General features: G+C 39.8%; 1 protein-coding gene and 1 long non-coding RNA gene across 8 annotated transcripts in view; one reads left to right on the forward strand and one right to left on the reverse strand.

The window, feature by feature from the left end:
* FKBP1A (FKBP prolyl isomerase 1A) overlaps positions 1 to 15,864 on the forward strand; it is a 58,505-nt gene that overhangs the window by 29,995 nt on the left and 12,646 nt on the right. The window contains exon 4 of one of the 2 annotated variants that reach the window (XR_013365082.1): positions 1,586 to 1,672. The gene's annotated coding sequence lies outside the window, so the exon portion shown is untranslated. Of the gene's footprint in view, positions 1 to 1,585; positions 1,806 to 15,864 lie in introns of those variants that run through there. The other variant, XM_077872529.1, reaches the window with a different exon arrangement.
* LOC144298099 (uncharacterized) overlaps positions 1 to 15,864 on the reverse strand; it is a 50,088-nt gene that overhangs the window by 28,206 nt on the left and 6,018 nt on the right. For 5 of the 6 annotated variants that reach the window (XR_013365090.1, XR_013365089.1, XR_013365086.1 and 2 more), the window contains exons 2-4: positions 15,110 to 15,257; positions 7,070 to 7,221; positions 2,963 to 3,131 (exon numbers count right to left, since the gene is read on the reverse strand). This is a non-coding gene — a long non-coding RNA (uncharacterized LOC144298099). The remainder of the gene's footprint in view (positions 1 to 2,962; positions 3,132 to 7,069; positions 7,222 to 15,109; positions 15,258 to 15,864) is intronic. The other variant, XR_013365087.1, reaches the window with a different exon arrangement.

The following is a 15,864-nucleotide window of genomic DNA, read 5'->3' on the forward strand; positions in this document are numbered from 1 at the left end:
TGCAAGTTTATGAATAAGCAAGGTTTGTTAATATTGTGTTGGACCTAGCTTTATCTTTGATACATGGGATGTGTCTCTGTAATGATAATACTCTTAATGTGTGCCTGCTTCCCGGATATGTGGGTTCATTTTGATTGACAGTGTTGGACTACAGTAGTTTCTTAGGTGCCATAGTTTAGGGATTCTCATTCAGCCCTCTAATTAAATTCAGTGAATTAATGAGGGACAGCTGACACCAAAATGGATTAAAGTAAAAATGCCAAGAGCAGCACTCCCCTGGCTTCTACCCAGAGTGTGTCTGATAAGTTCCTCTGAGTTCCCTGAGTTCCATGCATGCATAGGCCAGATTGATGACGGACCCGTCAGAGGCTGAGCTTGCAGCAGCTGCCCCACAGGACACACAGGAAAGCAGCTGTCAGCTTTATTAGGAAGGTAGAAATATTAGCCAGTGGGTATGTAGAACTAGTACACTGTTGGATCTGTATGCTAATTACCACTGTAGTTCGCATGTTTTAAAATTAATTCATACATTTCCGATGGCAGTATGTGCCAAAGATTTAGGGAAATCAATTTCAGTTAACCATAGAGTATATTTATGGTATGCCAGCCTGTGATGAATGCTTTTCTAGGTGTCAGAACCAAGAAAGGCACTGCTGGCAAGGACCTTAAATTCTAGTGGAGACCCAAAACGTGAATGAATAAATAATGTCAAGTATCCAAGTGAGGCTTGGAGGAAAACCATTCCAGGTGGGTGGAACAGTAAATACAAAAGTTTAGGGTGGTGAGTTAGGGGTGCTGGGGAAGACAGTAAGGACCAATGTGAGGAGAACAGAAGTATGAAGGACAGGATTGAGCAGGAGCCAGGTAAGGCAGGGCATTAAATGGCAGGTATTGTGAGTATGATGATATCATTGGTGGATTAGCAGGGGAGTGATGTCTATTTGTTTTTAACAGATGTCTCTGGAGGGTGTCTCCAGGGTGGGCCCAGTCGGTTGGGTGTCTGACCCCTTTGTGGCTCAGGTCATGATCTCATGGGTCCTGGGATTGAGATGTGTCAGGCTCCACGCTCAGAGGGGAGTCTATTTGGATTCTCTCTCTCTCTCTGGCCCTCCCCTTGTTCACACAATCTCTTACACGGGTGTGCTCTCTCTCTCTCAAATCTCTTTTTTTTTTTTTTTTTGTAAAGATTTTATTTATTCATGAAAAACACAGAGAGAAAGGCAGAGACACAGGCAGAGGGAGAAGCAGGCTCCTCCCAAGGAGCCTGATGTGAGACTCAATCCCTGGCCTGGGATCATGCCCTAAGCTGCTCAACCCCTGAGCCACCCAGGAGTCCCTCTCTCAAATAAATCTTTAAAAAAAAAAAAAAAAAGTCTGGAAAATGGAAAATAGACTGAAGGAGATCTTGGTAACTAGTCTCCAAAGATGGCCCCCTCTGATTCCTCCACTCCCCTTGAGTCTGGGCTGGTCTTGTGGCTGCTTTGACCTGTAGAAGACAGCAGAAGGGATATTCTGGGACTTCCAAGCTTAGGCTTTAAGAGACTCCCTTCTTCTTAGAACACTAGCTCTTGGGTCCACGTTACAGGCCACACAGAGGAGAATTGAGACCCACAGCCCAGAATCCTGGCTGAAGACCCAGCCAACTGCCAGTACCAACTGCCAGCCAAGTTTGGTGAGTCCCTTGGATATTCTGCCCACAAATGCCCACAGGCCCAGCAACATCACATGAATAGAGGAACCACCTCCCTCAGCTCAAGAAAACCAAAGAATTGTGAGATTTAATAAATTGGTCTTGAAGTAATTTATTTCCTAGCAATGGATAGCTGAAACAAGGGCAAGGGTGGAAGCAGGACACCAACGAGCCAGGTGCTGGGGTCATTTAGGCCAGAGGTGATAGAAGCCTTGACCAGACTGGTAGAAGTGAGGAGAGTAAGTAGATTCAGGGTACACTTTATCGATGTAATCTTTAGGCTGGACTGTGAGGGAAAAAGTCAATAGAAAAGCAGCAGCTCCTTGCCTGGCTCTCCGAACTCCAGACCACTCCCTAGAAACAACTATTAAAACTAAGTTCTCACTTTGACAATGATTGCTCTCTCGCACCAGTTGTTCATTCTGGTTTGGTGGTAGTGGTAGTGGTGAGGATTAAGAAAGAAAATAAGGGGCCCCTTGATAGGGGCTCCTGGGTAGCTTGGTTAAGCGTCTGCCTTTGGTTCAGGTCGTGATCTCAGGGTTCTGGGATCCAGCCCCACATTGGGCTCCCTGCTCAGTGGAGAACCTGCTTCTCTCTCTCCCTCTGCCACACCCATGGCTCATGCTCTGTTTCTCTCTCTCAAAAAAATAATATTTTTAAAGGGGGGAGGGGCACTTGGATGGCTTAACTGACTAGTTAAGTATCAAACTCTTGATTTCAGCTCAAGTCATGATCTCAGGGTTGTGAGATCAAGTCCTGCATCAGGCTCCGAGCTCAGCAAGGAGTCTATGGAGATTCTCTGCCTCTCCCTCAGCCCCTTCCCACCTCTGCTGCTCAGTCAGTTGAACATTGGACTTTTGATTTCAGCTTAGGTTTGACCTCAGGGTCCTGGGATCAAGCCCTGTGTCAAGGTCCACCCTCAGAGGGGAGTCTGCTTGAGGATTCTCTCCCTTTTCCATTGTGCCTCCCCCCTCCAATAAATCTTTTAAAAAATCTCAACAACATAAAGACAAAGGAAATGATTAATAGATGTGACCCTAAAAAAGCAAAACTATATCTTGAAAGATACCATGAACAAAAGACAAGCTATAATGAAGAGAAAATATTTGCAAAATATAAAAACTTCCTATCTTAAATAATATATAAATATAATAAAAATATAAAATAAATATATAATATAGGTAATACATAAACAATTTGAAAGAAAATGAATCTAATAGACACCATTAAACTAAGAATTTCACATTATATTGCTTTGTGTTGATGCCTCACTTTTAGATGTCTTCTCTTGTGGTCTCATCTTCCAGTAGATAGATGTGTCCCACCTTCACAATATGGTGGTCCCAGTTCCATAATGGTCTCTGATCCAGAAGATGAGATAGTTCAAGGCTTCTTTAAAACCTTGGCTGTGGAACTTACACAGTATCCCTTCTGCCATGTTCTGTTGGTTAAAAAAAGTCACATGGCCAGCTCAGACTCAAGCGGATGAAGAAATAGACTCCTCTCACTGGGAGAATCAGCAAAGTAACATCACAAAAGGATAGGGGAAAAGGGAGTTGTAATTCGTTGGGGACTATTACTATAATACTCTACCACATGATGTCCAAAAATGTCTTTCTTCTACCCTCACGACCAAGTAATAGTTTAGTTGAGAATATTATTGTAGATTGCTAATTATTTTCCCTAAGAATGAAGGTATTGCTGCATTGTCTTCTAGTTTCCAGTGTTGTTGAGAAGGGTGATACCATTTTGATTTGTTTCTTTATATGTGATTGCTTTTATCCTTCTGAAATCTTCTAGGGTCTTTTGCTTATCTGTGGTATGATAAAGTTTCATAATAGGCCTAATGTGGGTCTTCTTTTTTTTTTTTTTTTTTTGTCTTTATCTCCTCCTGTTTTGCATTTACTGTGCTGAACTTTCATGTGGAAACGTGTTCTTTAGTTTGAAAGTTTCTCTCGTATTATTTGATAGCTAAATTTTCCACAAATACATTTTCTCATGAAACAAGAGAGTGGCATTGGGGTGCCTGGGTGGCTCAGTCAGTTAAGTGTCCAAATCTTGATTTTGGCTCAGGTCATGATTCCAGGGTTGTGAGAATGAGCTCTGGTGAGCCCAGTGCAGAGCTTTGAGCCTGCTTAAGATTCTCCCTCTGCAACTCCTCTAACTCTGGGAAACGAACAAGGGGTAATGGAAGGGGAGGTGGGCAGGGGCTTGGGGGCACTGGGTGATGGGCACTGAAGGGGGCACTTGATGGGATGAGCACTGGGTGTTATGCTATAGGTTGGCAAATTGAACTCCAATAAAAAATATGCAAAAAAATATTTTTTAATTAAAAAAAGATTCTCCCTCTCTGCCCACCCCTGCCCTGTGCTCACATGCTCTCTCTCTCTAAAAAAATTAAAAATAAAATAACAAAAGAATGTCATTATTTTATTTTATTTTTTTTTTTTTTGCCAATCTCTTTAATGCCTGGCTTAATAGAAGACAGCTGAATTCTCACATCTACTTCTGTATTCCATCTGTTGCAATATGTTGTTTTGGTTGCAGTATATGAAGAAATTCTGACTAGGCACATTTTAAAAGGAGCTTGTGTCTGAACAGATAGATAGTACAGAAACCAGTATAACTAGAAACCTGGCAACCATCTATTTACCTTAGGACTTTGCTAAATGGGAAATATTATTTTTAAAAAGAGTATACCCAACTTTGCACTGGTAGAAAACAAAACTTGCTTTGTTTTCCTATATAAAAACCACTTAGCACTTCATTTGTGAGTCTGAATGCAGAATTTGGTGAAGACAGCAGTCAGAGAAATCATGAATCCACTTTGTAAATGTAACTAGCCAGGAGAGAATACAAGGTCAGATCATCCCCTGGCTAGTGTGTCACTTGCCATCACAATGGAATCAGATGGGAAACAACAACAACAACAACAACAAAGGAATCAGATGCATGGAATACCGAATTTCTTCTGCTAGGGATATGAGGGCATGGGTTAGACAGAAGACAGAGAACCTGACAATGTGGATAAGTGTGTTTGGCGAGGTACCCAGTTCATCACAAGCCACTGGGAATTCAACATGGAGGGATGGTGTTAGTTATGCATCACTGTGATCTGGTAGTTATTTTTGCATAAAATGAAGAGCATATCCATACTCTTATTACTAATTCAGAGGACACAACACTATAAGACCAAAGTTATAAACCCCTAAAATTCCCTGCCAAGAGAGTGATTGTTTTCATATACTTTGGTCTGAGCCCATGATTAGTAAGCATATGACAGAGCAGATCAGTGCTCTGCTCTTTCTTTACTGAAGAAAAAGAAGATGCGAAAAGTTGTGCTGAGTTTTTGTCTCTCTCTAGACCAGGATAGAGAAGAAATCCAGAAGAAACCATCCTTTTTATTCTGAAATTGTATCCTACCCCTGCCTTGAAGGAAGTACTAACATTAAATGATGTAGCAAGCTTTTTCTCCCTTGAATCACAGAAGGAGCTCTGAGAGCAGAAACGCAGCAGCGGTGGCTGGGGGAGCTACTGGGGGGTCATTGGCTTTTGAAGTTTGCCAGGTAAGAGCAGAGGATGGCAACAACCCAGACGAAAGCACAGACAAAAAAATAATGGAATCCTACTAAGAAATGAAAAGGAATGAACTGCTGATACACCTAGTGGTACATATGAATCTCAGATACACTGAACGAAAAAAAGGTAGACTTTTATCAAAGAATACATTCTGTTTGATTTTATCTGAAACTCTGGAAAAGACAAATCTAATCCATCGTCACATAGATCAGTGCTTGTCAGGCCTGGGAGGAGGGGAATTGCTTGGGAAAAGGCACAAAGGAAACTTTTGGGGAGATGAGAATGTTCTCTATTTTGATTGTGGTTGCATGGGTATATATATACCTTTGTTGAAACTCATGGAAATGTGTATTATAAATGGATACGTTTTAGTGCATGTAAATTATACCTCAAAAAGTTGATTTTGAAAAAATATATGGGGCTTCCGTTTCCAAACAAGATGAGTAAGTGGATTCTACCCTATTCCTTCTACTTACTACAACCAAAAACTTGACAAAATATGTAAAGCAACTATCAGACTGTTCTGATGGTGGAAAAAAGATAAAACTGGCTAGACAACTTAGGTCTCAAGTGATAACCTAGTTGGGAGACCTCACAAGCTTTACTACTTACTAGATCCTATCCTGGACACCAGAGAAGGTCAAACCCAAAACCATCACCAAAGCACAAAGTCCCAACAAAAGCCCACCCTTCTGGAGTCAAAGGCTGGGAAGGACAGCAATGAAAGACTTTTTTTTTTAAATATATTTATTCATGAGAGACCCAAAGAGAGAGGCAAAGATATAGGCAGGGGGAGAGGCAGGCTTCCTGCAGGGAGACCATTATGGGACTAGATCCCAAGATCCCTGGATCACGTCCTGAGCCAAAGGCAGACACTCAACCACTTGAGCCACCCAGGTGCCCTGAAAGACCTTTTGACAATACTTGCTCTTTCTTGGGCAAACACCATAAAATAAGCCACAGCCCTCCCTTTTCAGCTGGCTTTGGGGAGGCTGTGGCGTGGAGCCTGTCCACCATCCCTCCTATGTACTACTATGTGAGTAGTCCTCTCCCCTTACTAGTGAGGACTGATGTGGAGCTCTTGTCAGCCAGCCCCATTCTGCACAAATGCAATCAGCGTGAATCCCTCTCTCCCATCCCCATGGAGTGTTGTAACAGCAGGGTAGAGCTCTGTTGCTATCCTTGCACTAAGCAAAGGTAACAGAGGCAGCACCCACCCCGTCACAGCTAGGGTGTGGGGGGAGGGTAACAAAGAAGAGGGAGCTGCAGAAAGAGATTGTTTGAATTTGTGTATGAAGTCCAGGGCACACCTACAAGTGACCTATGTGTGAAACCCACCAGAATTAACATAGAAAGCTTTGAGAATTGAACTATGATGTAGAAGACTGTACTGTTTCAGATTGGCCTCTGGGTAGCACACCATAGGGCAGACTAAAATAGGACTGATTTGGGGACTCCTGGGTGGTTCAGGGGTTGAGCGTCTGTCTTTGGCTCAGGTCGTGATCCCGGGTCCTGGGATTGGGTACCCCATCGGGCTCCCCACAGGGACCCTGCTTCTTCCTCTGCCTGTGTCTCTACCCCTCTCTCTGTATCTCTCATGAATAAATAATAAAATCTTTTTAAAAAATAGGACTTATTTAAAACTAAACTGACATTCAAACACAGGCCACAAAAGTGAGCCATGGTTTTCATTTTGAACTTGAACAAGTCAAATACATACTAAAATAGTTTTTAAAAGGAACCACTAACTCGTAATATAATACCCAAAAAGTCCAGGATAAAATAAAATATGCATCATACCAAAAGCCAGAAGAAGGCTGAACTGGAATGAGAAAGGGCAATCAACAGATGGCTAACATATGGTGCCTGGCTGGCTCAGTCAGTATAGTGAGTGACTCTTGATCTCTGGGCCGTGAATTTGAGCTCCATGTTGGGCAGAGCTTACCTTAATTCTAAAAAACAAAAAACAAACAAATGTTAACATCAAGATGACATAGATGTTGGGATTATCTAACAAGGATTTTATTATTTATTTTTAAAAGATTTTATTTATTAGAGACCCATTAGAGATGACAGAGACAAAGGAAAGCAGGACCTTGGAGACAGACCACTAAAAATCCTACAATCTGAACAAAAAAACAACAAATGAACAGAACTTTAGGGGTCTGTGGGAAAATACCAAAATATATGTCTGTCACTGGAATCCCTTAAGAAGAGAAGGAGTGCAGAAAATATACTTAAATAATAGCAGAAAGCTTCCCAAATTTGGCAAAAGACATAAACCTACAGATTAAAGAGGCTGCATGAACCCCAAACCAAGAACTCATAAAAATCCTAAAATAGTGTGCACCTAACAGCCAAATTCACAGACACAGAGAGTAGAATGGTGGTTTCTAAGGGTGAGGGATGAAGGAAACTGGAGATATTTGGTTAAATGTTACAAACTTTTAGAAGATAAATATGTTTTGAGGATCTAACATATAGCAAGGGTGACTATAGCTAACAATACTGTATTATGTACTTGGAAGTTGCTAGGAAAGTAGATCTATAATGTTCTCACCAGAAAAAAAGAGAAGTAGTAATCATGCAAAATGATGGAGGTGTTAACTAACCCTATTGTGGCCATACTTTGCAATATATGTCAAATCATCATGCTGTACACCTAACATTACACAATGTTATATGCTATATCTCAATAAAGCTGGAAAAAATAATGAAAAAAATGAAAAATATCTAGGAACTGTGGGACATTTACAAAAGGTGTAGCATAGGTGGACTGTGGGCTGCCAGGGTTGGTGAAGGATCTCAAGATGGCTGGGTGAAAACTTGCTCTAAAAGCCATCGATTAGGTAGCTTGGGGGAAAATCATACCCCCAAACCAGAAGGCCATTGCTAACTCCTGAAATTGTAGAATGAGCCTCTTACCTCCAGATTGGCTATGCTCCCTGAGAAACCACCTGCTATCAACTGGGCTAACTACAAGGCCAGTGTGATAAAGCCTGGCTTGGTAGATGACTTTGAGAAGAAGCTTCCTTTGCCAGAGGATAAATAAACTGTTCAGGTGGATACTGAAGAAAAAGAAGATGCGAAAAGTTGTGCTGAGTTTTTGTCTCTCTCTAGACCAGGATAGAGGAATATGAAAAAGAGCTAGAGAAGATGAACATAATTCCATTTGATCAGATGAACACTGAGGAACTAATGAAGTCTTCCCAGAAACCAAATTAGACAAGAAATATCCCTATTGGCCTCATAAGCCAATCAAATATTTATAAACTTGAGTTGAGGAGAAAGCTCTGGCCCTCATGTTATAAACACTGGACATTAAAAATAATTATACAGTAAAAAAAAAAGTGCATACATAAAGCAGGAAAACTAGAAGGAGAAGAGAGAGAAAGAAGTAGTGGTAATGGCTTAGAGTTTTCCAGAATTAATGATAGACACCAGACCACAAATCCAGGAAGCTCAGAAAATACCAAGCAGAAGAAACACCAAAAATCTACACCTAAGTGTATCCTATTCAAATTGCAGGAAAATAGGGGTGCCTGGCTGACTCAGAAGAGCATGCAACTATTGATCCTTGGGCTCCATGTTGTATGTAGAGATTACTAAAAAAAAAAAAAAAAAAAGTAAACTTAAAAAAGTCAAATTGCAGGAAAACAAAGACAAAGAAAAAATGTTTGAAAGAAGCCAAAGTGGAACAAAATGTACCTTACCTATCAAGGAACAAGGATGAGCATTACATTAGATTTCGCAATTAGAAACCATGCAAGCAAGAAGAGTGGAGTGAAATATTTAAAGTGTTGAAAGAAACCAGCCTACAATTCTGTAATCAGCAAAATTATCATTCAAAAGTGTAGGAGAAATAGTCTTAGACAAAAACCAAAGGAAGTTGTGGCCAGTAGACCTGCCTTCCAAAAAATATTAAAAGTTCTTCAGGGAGAAGTAAAATGATTATAGGTTAGAAACTCAGGTCTATACAAATGAAAGATAAAGTCTTTGTGTTTGGGGCACCTGCCTGGATCATTTGATAGAGCATGCCGCTCTTGACCTCAGGGTCCTGAGTTTTAAGCCTCATGTTGGGCATGGAGCCTAATTAAAAAAACATACAGGGCAGCCTGGGTGGCTCAGTGGTTTAGCGCCGCCTTCAGCTCAGGGCCTGATCCTGGAGACCCAGGATGGAGTCCCACGTCAGGCTCCCTGCATGGAGCCTGCTTCTCCCTCTGCCTGTGTCTCTGCCTCTCTCTCTCTCTCTCTCTCTCATAAACAAAATCTTAAAAAAAAAAAAAAAAAAAAGAAGAAGACCACATTCTGGGCCATAAAACACACCTGAAAAGTTTTGAAAGAATAGAAATCATATGAAGTTTGCTCTTAGACCACAATGGAATTAAATTGGAAATGTATAACAGAGAGATAGCTGGAAAATCTAACATATTTGGAGATTAAGCAACATACTTCTAAATAATGCATGGATCAAAGAAGTCTCAAGAAATATATAAATATTTTGAGTTAAATGAAAACACAACAAAATGTATGAAAAGCCATGCTTAGAGGGAAATTTATTGCATTAAATATGTATATCAGAAAAGATCTGAAATCAACAATCTAAGCTTCCACCTTAATAAACTAGAGAAGGTGTCCGTCGACTGATGAATGACTAAAAGAGATATGATCAGAAAGAATGAAATCTTGCCATTTGCAACAACATGGATGAAACCAGAGGGCATTATGCTAAGATAAGAATAAGAAATAAGAATAAGTCAGAGAAAGATATGATTTCACTCATGTGGAATTTAAAAAACAAAACATGAACATAGGGAAGAGAAGTAAAAATAAAATAGGATAAAAACAGAGTGGGAGGCAAACTGTAAGAGACTCAACTATAGAGAACAAACTGAGGGTTGCTAGATTGGAGGTGGGCGGGGGTGGGCTAAATAGGTGATGGATATTAAGGAGGACACTTGTGATGAGCACTGGGTATTATATGTAAGTGATGAATCACTAAATTCTACTCCTGAGTTGAAAACAATACTACACTATTTGTTAACTAACTTGAATTTAAATAAAAAATAAAATAGAGAAGGAAGAGCTATATAAGCAGAAGAAAAGAAATAATAAAAAATTAAATCAGAAATCAAGGAAATTGGGGTGGCGGGTAGTTCAGTCAGTTAACTGTCTGCCTCTGGCTCAGGTCATGATCCTATGTCCTGGGTTGGAGCCCTGTGTAGTTTCCTGCTCTGCTGGGAACCTCTTCTCCCTCTGCTCCCCAATCCCCATTCATGCACTCTCTCAAGTGTTTTCTCTCTCTCTCAAATCTTTCTTTTTTTTGTACATTTTTTTATTGGATTTCGATTTGCCAACATATAGCATAACACCCAGTGCTCATCCTGTTAAGTGCCCCCCTCAGTGCCTGTCACCCAGGCGCCCCATCCCCCCACCCACCTCCCTTTCCACCACCCCTTAATTGTTTCCCAGAGTTAGGAGCCTCTCATGTTCTGTCTCCCTCACTGATATTTCCCACTCATTTTCTCTCCTTTCGCCTTTATTCCCTTTCACTATTTTTTATATTCCCCAAATGAATGAGACCATATAATGTTTGTCCTTCTCCGATTGACCTACTTCACTCAGCATAATACCCTCCAGTTCCATCCACGTCGAAGCAAATGGTGGGTATTCGTAGTTTCTAATGGCTGAGGAATATTCCATTGGATACATAGACCACAGCTTCTTTATCCTTTCATCTCTCGATGGACACTGAGGCTCCTTCCACAGTTTGGCTACTGTGGATATTACTGCTATAAACATTGGGGTGCTGGTATCCCGGCGTTTTATGCATCTGTATCTTTGGGGTAAATCCCCAGCAGTGCAATTGCTGGGTCGTAGGGCAGTTCTATTCTTTGAGGAACCTCCACACAGTTTTCCAGAGTGGCTGTACCAGTTCACATTCCCACCAACAGTGCAAGAGGGTCCCCCTTTCTCCACATCCTCTCCAACATTTGTTGTTTCCCGTCTTGTTAATTTTCCCCATTCTCACTGGTGTGAGGTGGTATCTCATTGTGGTTTTGATTTGTATTTCCCTGATGGCAGGTGATGCGGAGATTTTCTCATGTGCTTGTTGGCCATGTCTATGTCTTCCTCTGTGAGATTTCTCTTCATGTCTTTTGCCCATTTCATGATTGGATTGTTTGTTTCTTTGCTGTTGAGTTTATTAAGTTCTTTATAGATCTTGGATACTAGCCCTTTATCTGATAGGTCATTTGCAAATATCTTCTCCCATTCTGTAGGTTGTCTTTTAGTTTTGTTGACTGTATCCTTTGCTGTGCAGAAGCTTTTTATCTTGATGAAGTCCCAATAATTCATTTTGCTTTTGTTTCCCTGGCCTTCATGAATGTATCTTGAAAGAAGTTGCTGTGGCCAAGTTCAAAAAGGGTGTTGCCTGTGTTCTCCTCCAGGATTTTGATGGATTCTTGTCTCATATTTAGATCTTTCAACCATTTTGAGTTTATCTTTGTGTTTGGTGTAAGAGAATGGTCTACTTTCATTCTTCCGCACGTGGCTGTCCAATTTTCCCAGCACCATTTATTGAAGAGACTGTCCTTTTTCCAGTGGATAGTCTTTCCTGCTTTGTCAAATATTAGTTGCCCATAGAGTTGAGGGCCCTCTTCTGGGTTCTCTATTCTATTCCATTGATCTATGTGTCTGTTTTTGTGCCAGTACCACACTGTCCTGATGATCACAGCTTTGTAGTACAACCTGAAATCCGGCATTGTGATGCCCCCAGCTCTGGTTTTCTTTTTCAGTACATCCCTGGCTATTCGGGGTCTTTTCTGATTCCATACAAATCTTAAGATTATTTGTTCCAACTCTCTGAAGAAAGTCCATGGTATTTTGATAGGGATTGCATTATATGTGTAAATTGCCCTGGGTAGCATTGATATTTTCACAGTATTAATTCTTCCAATCCATGAGCATGGAATATTTTTCCATCTCTTTGTGTCTTCCTCAGTTTCTTTCAGAAGAGTTCTGTAGTTTTTAGGGTATAGATCCTTTACCTCTTTGGTTAGGTTTATTCCTAGGTATCTTATGCTTTTGGTGCAATTGTAAATGGGATTGACTCCTTTTCTCTTTCTTCAGTTTCATGGTTAGTGTATAGAAATGCCATTGATTTCTGGGCATTGATTTTGTATCCTGCCACACTCCCAAATTGCTGTATGAGTTCCAGCAACCTTGGGGAGGAGTCTTTTGGGTTTTCTATGTACAGTATCATGTCATCTGCAAAGAGGAAGAGTTTGACTTCCTCTTTGCCAATTTGAATGCCTTTTATTTCTTTTTGTTGTCTTATTGCTGAGGCTAGAACTTCTAGTACTATGTTGAATAGCAGTGGTGAGAGTGGACATCCCTGTCTTGTTCCTGATCTTAGGGGAAAGGCTCCCAGTGCTTCCCCATTGAGAATGATATTTGCTGTGGGCTTTTCGTAGATGGCTTTTAAGATGCTGAGGAATGTTCCCTCTATCCCTACACTCTGAAGAGTTTTGATCAGGAATGGATGCTCTTTTGTCAACTGCTTTCTCTGCATCTATTGAGAGGATCATATGGTTCTTGTTTTTTTTCTTGTTGATATGATCTATCATGTTGATTGTTTTATGAGTGTTGAACCAGCCTTGCATCCCGGGGATAAATCCCACTTGGTCATGGTGAATCATTTTCTTGATGTATTGTTGGATCCTGCTGGCTAGTATCTTGTTGAGACTTTTTGCATCTGTGTTCGTCAGGGATATTGGTCTGTAATTCTCCTTTTGGTGGGGTCTTGGGAATTAAGGTGATGCTGGCCTCATAAAATGAATTTGGAAGTATTCCATCCCTTTCTACCTTTCGGAACAGCTTTAGGAGAATAGGTATTATTTCTTCTTTAAACGTTTGATAGAATTCCCCTGGAAAGCCATCTGGCCCTGGACTTTTGTGTCTTGGGAGGTTTTTGATGACTGCTTCAATTTCCTCCTGATTATTGGCCTGTTCAGGTTTTCTATTTCTTCCTGTTCCAGTTTTGGTAGTTTTTGGTTTTCCAGATATGCGTCCATCTCAAATAAATCTTTAAAAAAATAGAAATCAATGAAATTGAAAATAGGAGATCAGTAGAGATCAAAACTGAAACTGGTTCTTTGGGGAAAAAAATAATTAAAATTCATAAGCCTCCCAGGCTAACCAAGAAAAAAGAAAGAACAAATTACAAATATCAGACATGAAGGAGGGGTCGTTGAAAGGATAATAAAGGAATATTATGAAGAGCTTTATGCCCATAAATTTGTTAACGTAGATGAAGTGGGCCAATTCCTTGAAAGACACAAACCACCTAAACTCATAAAAGGAGAAATAATTTGAATAGGCCAATATTTACTAAAGAAATAGACAAAAACCATATTAAGACATTTATAAGGAAGGAATATTACAGACCAATATCTTTCATGAATGTAGATGCAAAAATACTCAAAAAATATTAGCAAATCAAATCTAGCAATATATAAAAAAGACTTACACAACCTGACCAAATAAGACTTATTCTAGGTATGGAAATCTGATTCGGTCATTCAACATGATCACATTAACAGGCTGAAGGAGAAAAATCATGATCTATCAGTAGATGCAGAAAAAGCGTTTGACAAAATCCAACACCCGTTCATTATAAAAACTTTCAACTTATGGTTAATAGGGAACATTCTCAAACATTGATAGAGAATGTTTACCATAATCCTATGGTTAGCATCATATTTATTGGAGAGACACTGGATACTTTCCCCCTTAAGTTAAGAATATGTGAAGTTGTCCCCTCTCACCACTCCTATTCAACGTTGGACTGAAGTTCTAGTTAATTCAGTAAGAAAAGAAAAGTATATATATATGCAGGGGGAGGGCATAAATAAAACTGTCTTTGTGCATGGTGGACATGGCTGTCTATGTATAAAATCCCAGAAATTTGACCAAAAAAATCTGGAAATATTAAGTGATTATAAGAAGGTCACAGGATATAAAGTTAGTATGTAAAGGTCAGTTGCTTTCCATTGCCAGCAATGAGTAGTTGGAAACACAATACCATTTACATTAGCAGCAAAAATAATGAAATGTGGAGGCATCTGTCCAACAAAATAGGTATAAGCTTTATATAAAGAAGATTATAAAACTCCAATGAAAGGGATCAAAGATATAAATAAATGTAGAAGAGAGTTCGTGTGCATGGATAGACAGACTAAATATTTTTAAAATGTCAGTTCTCCCTAATTCCATCTATAAATTCAACATAATCCCAATGAAAACCCAGTAAGCTTTTTTTTTTCATATTGACGACCTAACTTAATATATGAAAAGGCAAAGGGCCCAGAATGGCCAACACAGTACTGAAGAAGAATGAAGTCTTCATTCTGTGAATTCAGACTCTGTGAATTCAGAGGATTCACACTACCCGACTTTAAGGCCTACCATATAGATCTACAGTAATCAAGACAGTGTCACATTGGTGAAAAAATACACAGATCGATCAGTGAAACAGAACAAAGCTCAGAAATAGACCCACACAAATGTAGTCAACTGATCTTTGACAAAAGAGTAAAGGCAATTCAATGGTGAAAGGATAATCTTTTCAACAAATGGTGCTAGAACAATTGGGCATCCATATACAAAAAAAGTGAAGCTAGATTCAGCCCTTATGCTTGTTACAAAACTAACTCAAAATGTATCTTAGAGTATAAAGTACAAAACTATAGAATCTAACATAAGAGCAAATCTGAGTGACCTTGGGTTTGTCAGTTAATTTTTAAATTCAACACTAAAAGCACAATCCATATGAGGCACCTGGGTGGTTCAGTTGGTTGACCGCCTGCCTTCAGCTCAGGTCATGATTCTAGGGTCCTGGAATCGAGCCCCACATTGGGCTTCTGCTCAGCAGGGAGCCTGCTTCTTCCTTTCCTTCTGCCTGCCACTCCCCTTGCTTATGCACACTCTGTCAAATAAGTAAATAAAATCTTTAAAAAAAAATCCATAGGAGAAAAAAATGATTCCATTGGACTTTGTTAAAAGTTAAAACTTCAGCTTTGTGGAAAAATGTTAGGAGATTGGAAAGATAAGCCACTTCTCCAGACTGAAGATATTTGCAAAACATATTTGATAAAGGACTGGTACCCAAAATATGCAAAGAGTATTTAAAACTCAATAATAAGAAAAAAAACCTAATTCAAAAATGGGCAAAAGATCTGAACAGACACATCACCAAGGAAAATATACAGATTGCAAATACGTATATCAAAGATGCTCAATACCATGCCATTAGGGGATTGTGAATTAAAATGAGATATCACTTCATACCTTTACAATGGCTAATATCCACGAAACTGATAATACCAAAAACTGGCAAAGATAAAAAGTGATAGAAATTCTCATTCATTGCTGACAGGGATGCAAAATGGTACAGTCACCTTGGAAGACAATTTGGTAGTTCTTACAAAAGTAAATATATTCTTACTATGCAATCCAGCAGTTGTGCTCCAACATACCCAATTGCATTGAAAAGTTGTGTGTAGGGGCACCTGGGTGGCTTGGGTGGTTAAGTG

This window comes from Canis aureus, chromosome 26 (assembly GCF_053574225.1).
Source record: "Canis aureus isolate CA01 chromosome 26, VMU_Caureus_v.1.0, whole genome shotgun sequence".
Taxonomy (NCBI): Eukaryota; Metazoa; Chordata; class Mammalia; order Carnivora; family Canidae; genus Canis; species Canis aureus.